Raw genomic sequence first — 9,204 nt, 5'->3', positions numbered from 1 at the left:
TTAATCCTAGGCCTTATCGTAGTAATCCTTCTAATAATTATTGAAATTCCTACAACAACTCTTATGGAAATTTTAATAAGATGCCCTCTGAATTTGAGAGTAGTATTAAAGAGTTTATGAATTCACAAAAGAATTTTAATGCTTTGCTTGAAGAGAAATTGCTTAAAGTTGATGATTTGGCTAGGAACGTTGATAGAATTTCTCTTGAAATTGATTCTTTAAAGCTTAGATCTATTCCTCCTAAGCATGATATCAATGAGTCTCTCAAAGCCATGAGAATTTCCATTGATGAGTGCAAAGAAAGAACCGCTAGGATGCGTGCTTCCAAAGATGCCTTTATTAAAGCGTGTTCTTCCAATTCCTATGAAAATCAAGATGAAGATCTAAAAGTTGTTGATGTGTCCCCCATTAAATCTTTGTTTTGCAATATGAATCTTGATGAAACTGAAGATGATCTTCCTTTACCTAGAAGGCGTTTTAAGAATTCGGAGTTTCTAGATCCTGATGATGAAATTGATGAAAGTGGGATTGAAATAAATAAAAACCGAGATGTTGCTAAACACACTATTTTTTATCTCAAGGAATTTAATTATGAAAATTGCTGTTCAATTGGTTGTATTTCCTTGTTTCAATCCGTGCTAGATTCTCCTCATGCTTATAGTCAAAATAAGGCCTTTACCTAACACATTGTTGATGCCTTGATGCAATCTTATGAAGAAAAACTTGAGTTGAAAGTTTCTATCCCTAGAAAACTCTATGATGAGTGGGAACCTACTATTAAAATTAAAATTAAATATTATGAGTTTCATGCTTTGTGTGATTTGGGTGCTAGTGTCTCTACTATTCCCAAAACTTTGTGTGAGTTGCTAGATTTCCGTGACTTTGATGATTACTCTCTAAACTTGCATCTTGCGGTTTCCACTATTAAAAAGCCTATGGGAAGAATTAATGATGTTCTTATTGTTGCAAATAGGAATTATGTGCCCGTAGATTTTATCGTTCTTGATATAGATTGCAATCCTTCATGTCCTATTATTCTTGGTAGACCTTTCCTTAGAACGATTGGTGCAATTATTGATATGAAGGAAGGGAATATTAGATTCCAATTTCCCTTAAAGAAGGGCATGGAACACTTCCCTAAAAAGAAAATAAAATTACCATATGAATCTATCATGAGAGCCACTTATGGATTGCCTACCAAAGATGGCAATACCTAGATCTATCCTTGTTTTTATGCCTAGCTAGGGGCGTTAAACGATAGCGCTTGTTGGGAGGCAACCCAATTTTATTTGTGTTTTTTGTTTTTGCTTCTGTTTAGGAATAAATAATCCATGTTAAACGATAGCGCTTGTTGGGAGGCAACCCAATTTTATTTGTGTTTTTTGTTTTTGCTTCTGTTTAGGAATAAATAATCCATCTAGTTTCTGTTTGGATGTGGTTTTATCTTTTAATTAGTGTTTGTGCCAAGTAGAACCTATAGAATAACCTACGATGATAGTTGATTTGATTCTGCTGAAAAACAGAAACTTTGCGCGCACGAATATAGTGTTGTTAAATCACAGGAACGTGCTTTTGCATTGATTCTTTTTGCTGCTGTTCTATAAAAAAAAAATCCAGGACTTCGTATTTTGTTAGAATTTTTAGAGTTCCAGAAGTTTGCGTTAGTTACAGATTGCTACAGACTGTTCTGTTTTTGACAGATTCTGTTTTACGTGTGTTGTTTGCTTATTTTGATGAATCTATGGCTAGTAAAATAGTTGATAATCCATAAAGAAGTTGGAATACAGTAGGTTTAACACCAATATAAATAAATAATGAGTTCATTACAGTACCTTAAGTAGTTCTTTGTTTTCTTTCTCTAACGGAGCTCACGAGATTTATGTTGAGTTTTGTGTTGTGAAGTTTTCAAGTTTTGGGTGAATTCTTTTGATGGACTGTGGAACAAGGAGTGGCAATAGCCTAAGCTTGGGGATGCCCATGGCACCCCCAAGATAATCCAAGGACACCAAAAAGTCAAAGCTTGGGGATGCCCCGGAAGGCATCCCCTCTTTCGTCCACTTCCATCGGTAATTTACTTGGAGCTATATTTTTATTCACCACATGATATGTGTTTTGCTTGGAGCGTTTTGCATTATTTGCGTCTTTGCTTGTTAGTTTACCACAATCATCCTTGTTATACACACCTTTTGAGAGAGCCATACATGAATTAGAATTTGTTAGAATACTCTATGTGCTTCACTTATATCTTTTGAGCTTGATAGTTTTGCTCATAGTGCTTCACTTATATCTTTTGAGTGTGATAATTTTTGCTCTAGTGCTTCACTTATATCTTTTAGAGCACGGTGGTGGATTTGTTTTAAATAAACCATTGATCTCTCATGCTTCACTTAGATTATTGTGAGAGTCATTAATAGCATGGTAATTTGCTTAATGTTAATATACTTGGTATTCAAGATATGTGAAACTTTCTTTTGAGTGAATTGAATACTAAGATAAGTTTGATGCTTGATAATTGTTTTGAGATATGGAGGTGATAAAATCAAAGTCGTGCTAGTTGGGTGATAATGAATTCAAAGAATGCTTGTGTTGAAGTTTGCAAGTCCCGTAGCATGCACATATGGTTAAAGTTGTGTAACAAATTTGAAACATGAAGTGTATACCTGGCTTGTGCATCCTTATGAGTGGCGGTCGGGGACGAGCGATGGTCTTTTCCTACCAATCTATCCCCCTAGGACCATGCACGTAGTACTTGATTTTTGATGACTTTTAAATTTTTTGCAATAAGTATATGAGTTCTTTTGACTAATGTTGAGTCCATGGATTATACGCACTCTCACCTTTCCGCCTTCGCTAGCTTCTTCGGTACCGTGCATTGCCCTTTCTCACCTTGAGAGTTGGTGCAAACTTCGCCGGTGCATCCAAACCCCGTGATACGATATCTTCCTCAAAACAGCCACCATACGTACCTATCATGGCATTTCCATAGGCATTCCGAGATATATTGCCATGCAACTTCCATCACCATCATCATGACATACATTACTTTTGTCATATTGCCATTGCATGATCATGTAGTTGACATCGTATTTGTGGCAAAGCCACCATGCATTATTTTTCATACATGTCACTCTTGATTCATTGCACCATCCTCGTACACTGCCGGAGGCATTCATATAGAGTCATATCTTGTTCTAAGTTTCGAGTTGTAATCCTTATGTTGTAATCAATAGAAGTGTGATGATCATCATTGTTAGAGCATTGCCCAAAAAGAAAAAAAAGAAAAAAAAAGAAGAAAGGCCAAAAAGAAAAAAAGAGAAAGGCCCAAAAGAAAAAAAAAGAAAAAAAGGGCAATGCTACTATCTCTTTTTCCACACTTGTGCTTCAAAGTAGCACCTTGTTCTTCATGTAGTGAGTCTCATATATTATGCTTCAAAGTAGCATCTTGTTCTTCATGTAGTGAGTCTCGTAAGTTGTCTTTTTATACTAGTGGGAATTTTTCATTATAGAACTTGGCTTGTATATTCCTACGTTGGGCTTCCTCAAATGCCCTAGGTCTTCATGAGAAAGCGAGTTGGATGCACACCCACTAGTTTTTTTTGTTTAGCATTCATAGCTCTAGGGCATCCGTTGCATGTCAATCCCTACTCCTCATGTTGACATCAATTGATGGGCATCTCCATAGCCCGTTGATTAGCCTCGTCAATGTGAGACTTTCTCCTTTTTTTGTCTTCTCCACACAATCCCCATCATCATATTCTATTCCACCCATAGTGCTATATCCATTGCTCGCACTCATGTATTGCGTGAAGGTTGAAAAAGTTTGAGATTATTTGAGTATGAAACAATTGCTTGGCTTGTCATCAGGGTATAGAAGTTGGGAACATCTTTGTGTGACGAAAATGAAGCATAGCCTAACTATATGATTTTGTAGGGATGAACTTTCTTTTGCCATGTTATTTTGAGAAGACATGATTGCTTTGATTAGTATGCTTGAAGTATTATTATTTTTATGTCAATATGAACTTTTGTCTTGTATCTTTCGGATCTGAATATTCATATCACAATTAAGAAGATTTACATTGAAATTATGCCAAAGTATCACTCTGCATCAAAAATTCTCTTTTTATTATTTACCTACTCGAGGACGAGTAGGAATTAAGCTTGGGGATGCTAGATACGTCTCCAACGTATCTATAATTTTTGATTGCTCCATGCTACTTTATCTACTGTTTTGGACTATATTGGGGTTTATTTTCCACTTTTATATTATTTTTGGGACTAACCTATTAACCGGAGGCCCAACCCAGAATTGATGTTTTTTTGCCTTTTAAGTGTTTCGAAGAAACGGAATATCAAACGGAGTCCAAACGGAATAAAACCTTCGGGAACGTGATTTTTCTCACCGAACGTGATCCAGGAGACTTGGACCCTGCTCCAAGGAACAAAAGAGGCGGTCACGAGGGTGGGGGGCGCCCTCCCTGGGTGCGCCCCCTACCTCGTGGGCCCCCTGCTGCTCCACCAAAGTACTCCTTCCTCCTATATATACCTACGTATCCCCAAACAATCAGAACAGGAGCCAAAAACCTAATTCCACCGCCGCAACCTTCTATATCCACGAGATCCCATCTTGGGGCCTGTTCCGGAGCTCCGCCGGAGGGGGCATCCACCACGGAGGGCTTCTACATCAACACCATAGCCCTCCGATGAAGTGTGAGTAGTTTACTTCAGACCTTCGGGTCCATAGCTAGTAGCTAGATGGCTTCTTCTCTCTTTTTGGATCTCAATACAATGTTCTCCCCCTCTCTCTTGGAGATCTATTCGATGTAATCTTCTTCTTTTTGCGGTGTGTTTGTTGAGACGGATGAATTGTGGGTTTATGATCCAGCTTATCTATGAACAATATTTGAATCTTCTCTGAATTTTTTATGTATGGTTGAGTTATCTTTGCAAGTCTCTTCGAATTATCCTTTTTGGTTTGGCCAACTAGGTTGGTAGTTCTTGCAATGGGAGAAGTGCTTAGCTTTGGGTTCAATCTTGCGGTGTCCTTTCCTAGTGATAGTAGGGGCAGCAAGGCACGTATTGTATTGTTGCCATCGAGGATAACAAGATGAGATTTTTATCATATTGCATGAATTTATCCCTCTACATCATGTCATCTTGCTTAAGGCGTTACTCTGTTTTTAACTTAATACACTAGATGCATGCTGGATAGCGGTCGATGAGTGGAGTAATAGTAGTAGATGCAGAATCGTTTTGATCTACTTGTCTCGGACGTGATGCCTATATACATGATCATTCTCTAGATATGCTCATAACGATGCTCAATTATGTCAATTGGTCAATAGTAATTTGTTCACCCACCATAGAAAATCTATGCTCTTGAGAGAGGCCACTAGTGAAACCTATGGCCCCCGGGTCTATTCTCATCATATCAATCTCTATCGCTTTATTTCTTGCTTTGCTTTTACTTTGCCTTTTAATTTTCACTTTGCATCTATCTATCAAAAATACCAAAAATATTATTTATCATCTCTATCAGATCTCACTCTCGTAAGTGACCGTGAAGGGATTGACAACCCCTAATTGCGTTGGTTGCGAGTAGCTATCGTTTTGTGTAGGTACGAGGGACTTGTGGATGGTATCCTACTGGATTGATACCTTGGTTCTCAAAAACTGAGGGAAATACTTACGCTACTTTGTTGCATCATCCTCTCCTCTTCGGGGAAATCCAACGCATTGCTCAAGAGGTAGCAAGAGGCTGGGGAAGATCGCCAGCGAGTGGGGTTTCTACTGGTGAGGTCGGGAGGGGGAGAGGGGACTCGGGTTGGCCGTATTTAAGCGGGCTCCGACGATGACTGCGGCGGATGGAGGAGTAGTGGGGCAGCTCCAGTGGTCTAGGGAGGTAGTGGAGTGGGCGGTGAGTTGCGGAAGAGGTCGGGGCAACCTTATATAGGCACAGGGAGGGCTCGGGAGAGCTGTAGAGCTCGCAGGCTAGCGTACATGGTTTGGCAGAGCGCGAGAACACGCATGCTAGGCACGTAGTCACCGCATGAACAAGCGCACGCGGTGCCCTCTGGCCGGCTAGACCATGTCAGGAAGATTGTTCATTCATCAAAGAATGCCAAGGAGGAAAGAAACGAGCACAGGGGGCTCCCGCTGTGACCAGAGCTTGCAAGACTACATTGGAACAGTAAGGTTTTTGGAGTGCAGTGAGGGGGCTTGGCATAGATATAGACTTTGTCTTTGGCTGAGAGTGATCACGTACTAAGATGATCATCTCTGCAAATTTTCAGCTCATTTAGATGAAGATAATTAGAACTTGCTGTAGAATGTACCCCACTGGTCGGAAATGCAAAGTATGAAGTAGTAGCACTCTCATGAAAAATTGTATTGAGCTGCATTCTAGGAGGTGAGTTATATGAGAATATGAAGCGGCTGTAAAAGTTACATACCATTTGAAAATACTAAAATGGTACTTGATGCAGAAAGCTTCAATCTGGACAGTATTTTAGAAAAAAAAAGTAGAGGGCAAATGGCTAGATGAAATGAGCCCAAATTTAGTGGAGAGGGTTTATATGGGAAGGAGCGTGCCCTAGTAAGTTTTCAGCAATAACGAAACAATATAAAATGTAGTTGCTTCATAAACTGAAAATCTGACTAGAAACCAAGATTTGATGATGAGCTCACATAGAGGGATGACATGAGCTCAAATTTGAAGGAGAGCTATCATTTGATCATATAGAGGTCATGTCAAAATTTCAACTCATTTAGACAAGCCTAGCTAGTACCTCCTTCACAAAGTTCCTTTTTGGACAGAAACTTTGGAACATAGCTGATGAATATTTACTAGGCAAATGAAGTTGAATTTGGCATGGGGCAATTATATGGATAGCAAAGAGTGTCCAAAAAGTTTGGGGTCAAACAAGCAAACATAAATAGCACTTACTTCACATAGAGCAATTTAGGGCAGAATAGGAAAAGGATTATTTGTGAAATATTTTTGAACATGGCAATGAAGGATTTTGACATAGAGGATTTTGACATATTTGTGGAAGATATTAACCAAACAATTTATGAGAATTAGTTGGGAATTTTTGGGAGTGGCAGAAATATAGGTTGCTTCACAACCTAGGGTAGAAGGATTATTCCTTTGATAGAAAAAGGAATATTCCCAATAAACGAATACTATGATAGGTCCAAGATGAAAAGGACATGGGCTTGGGATGGTTTTGAGGATCACAAGCCACTTTGGAACCTAGTAAGATATGACCTTCACAAGTTTCCAGACCACATAGTCAAGAAATCAAAGCAATAATCCAAAGGAAATCAAAAGAAAAAGAAAGGGCCAAAATCCAGGGTGTTACCGAAAACCAATCTGTGACCCTAGAAAAGTCTATAGTTTAGGACATCATCGCGGAGGGCCCCATGTTTGTAGCGCTCTCAGTCTTAAATGAAGTGCCAAAGAGCCCGAGTCCTAGGTCGTCTCGAGTGTAATAAAACAATGATGGACACACTGTGTAGGGCCTCCCATTGTTACCATCCTATTTACTACCACATTGCACAACTAGCGTAACCATGATCACTAGATGCTTAAACATGGTTAACGGTGAAGCCAACAAAAGCATGGTGCAATAGGGTAACATCGTATAAGCAAGAATATGAGCATGCTTACTAAGCAGGGCAGGCTGAAGAAAGCTTCTTAGGACAAACAAGAGGTCATGCTAGGACAGGTACAACCATGGCAATATACTGGAGTATCAAAATCAGTCTATGCATACGGATATGTATCGCAACAGAACTACAACATCCTAATACTACATCGCTAATTTTCAAAAGATGAACATGGAGTGATTATAGTCTTGCCTGTAATCCCGCTTGGTACATCACAGATATTGTTCGAATCTCACATCACCTCTGAATAATATCTGCGAAGAATCAAAGCAACACTAATAAGAATTGATGCAATCTTACTACCGAAAAAGGCTTTCGCCCCGCTTTATATATAAAGCACCAAACCACAAGCACCCAGTACAAACACACACCACGCCACCGCAACACACGCACACACCCAGGACAGGATACATAGGCGCTGAGCACAGCAACACCACCCCTAGCACTACGGCCCCGAAGAGGTGAAACTACATATGACGAACCATGCGCTCCAAAGCGGCGCCTTCAGGAAGGATACGACACGGAGCGCCGCCACCGCCCGATCCAAGGATCAGAGTTTCCCCCGGAGCCGCATGACAGGCAATGAGAGCCGCGACGACGCCTTCAAGAAGGGAATGATCTTCGCCGCCGCCGGTCCGTCCGAAGATAGAGCAGGTTTTCACCTCGGCCAACCTTCACCGCCACCGAACGCCACACCCCGGCAACCACACCGCCCACACGACCATGGTGACCAGGCAGCACCAATGCACGGGCTCTGCCCAAGAGCACCGCGCAACCACCACCAGGGCCGCCACCCCAGCATCCAAGACCTCAACACCACCTCACCCGAGACCCGCCGCACCCCAACGAAAGAGACGAGCAGAAAGGTCTCACCTTTCGCGCCCCTGGGCCACCCCCAGCTTTGAGACCCAATAGGTCGGCCAGAACTGGCATCCACCGACCCGTCCTGCTGCCCCAAGCGCGAGACGAGCTCGGTCCCGCAGCATCGAGAGGGGGACGAGGTCAGTCCTGCTGCATCGTGCGCGAGACGAGCTCGGTCCTGCTGCATCGTACGCGAGACGAGCTCGGTCCTGCAGCACCGGGCGCGAGACGAGCGATGGACCGCAGCCGGGAGAGGACCAGCCCATTGATGGGAGTAGCGCCCGGGCGATGAGGAGATGGGGTGAAGGTCGAGACGGCCCGACCACAGGCGAGCCCACGCCAGAGAAGCCGGCCGCTGCCGCAGACAGATCCGTCGAGCCACCATGAAGCCGCCACGACACCGGGAGGTCACCACCGAGACCTTCCCACGCTGGCGCCCACGACCGGAGCAGCGGCCACGCCCGACCACTGCCCTACCCGCGTCGCCCGATGACCTCCAAGCACCGGAGCTGCCGGGCACGCACCACCGGATCCACGCGCCGCCGGTCGGCCCCCAACGCCAGATTCGGCCAGATCAGGCAAGAGACCGGCCGTGAGCCACCTCCCGAGACGGGAGTAACGCACCCGCCCCTCCACGCGCGGAACAAAGGGAGTCGGAGTGCCGCCACCAGC

The sequence above is a fragment of the Triticum dicoccoides genome, chromosome 1B, assembly GCF_002162155.2.
Source record: "Triticum dicoccoides isolate Atlit2015 ecotype Zavitan chromosome 1B, WEW_v2.0, whole genome shotgun sequence".
NCBI lineage: Eukaryota > Viridiplantae > Streptophyta > Magnoliopsida > Poales > Poaceae > Triticum > Triticum dicoccoides.
Note: the sequence above shows the minus strand (reverse complement) of the source record.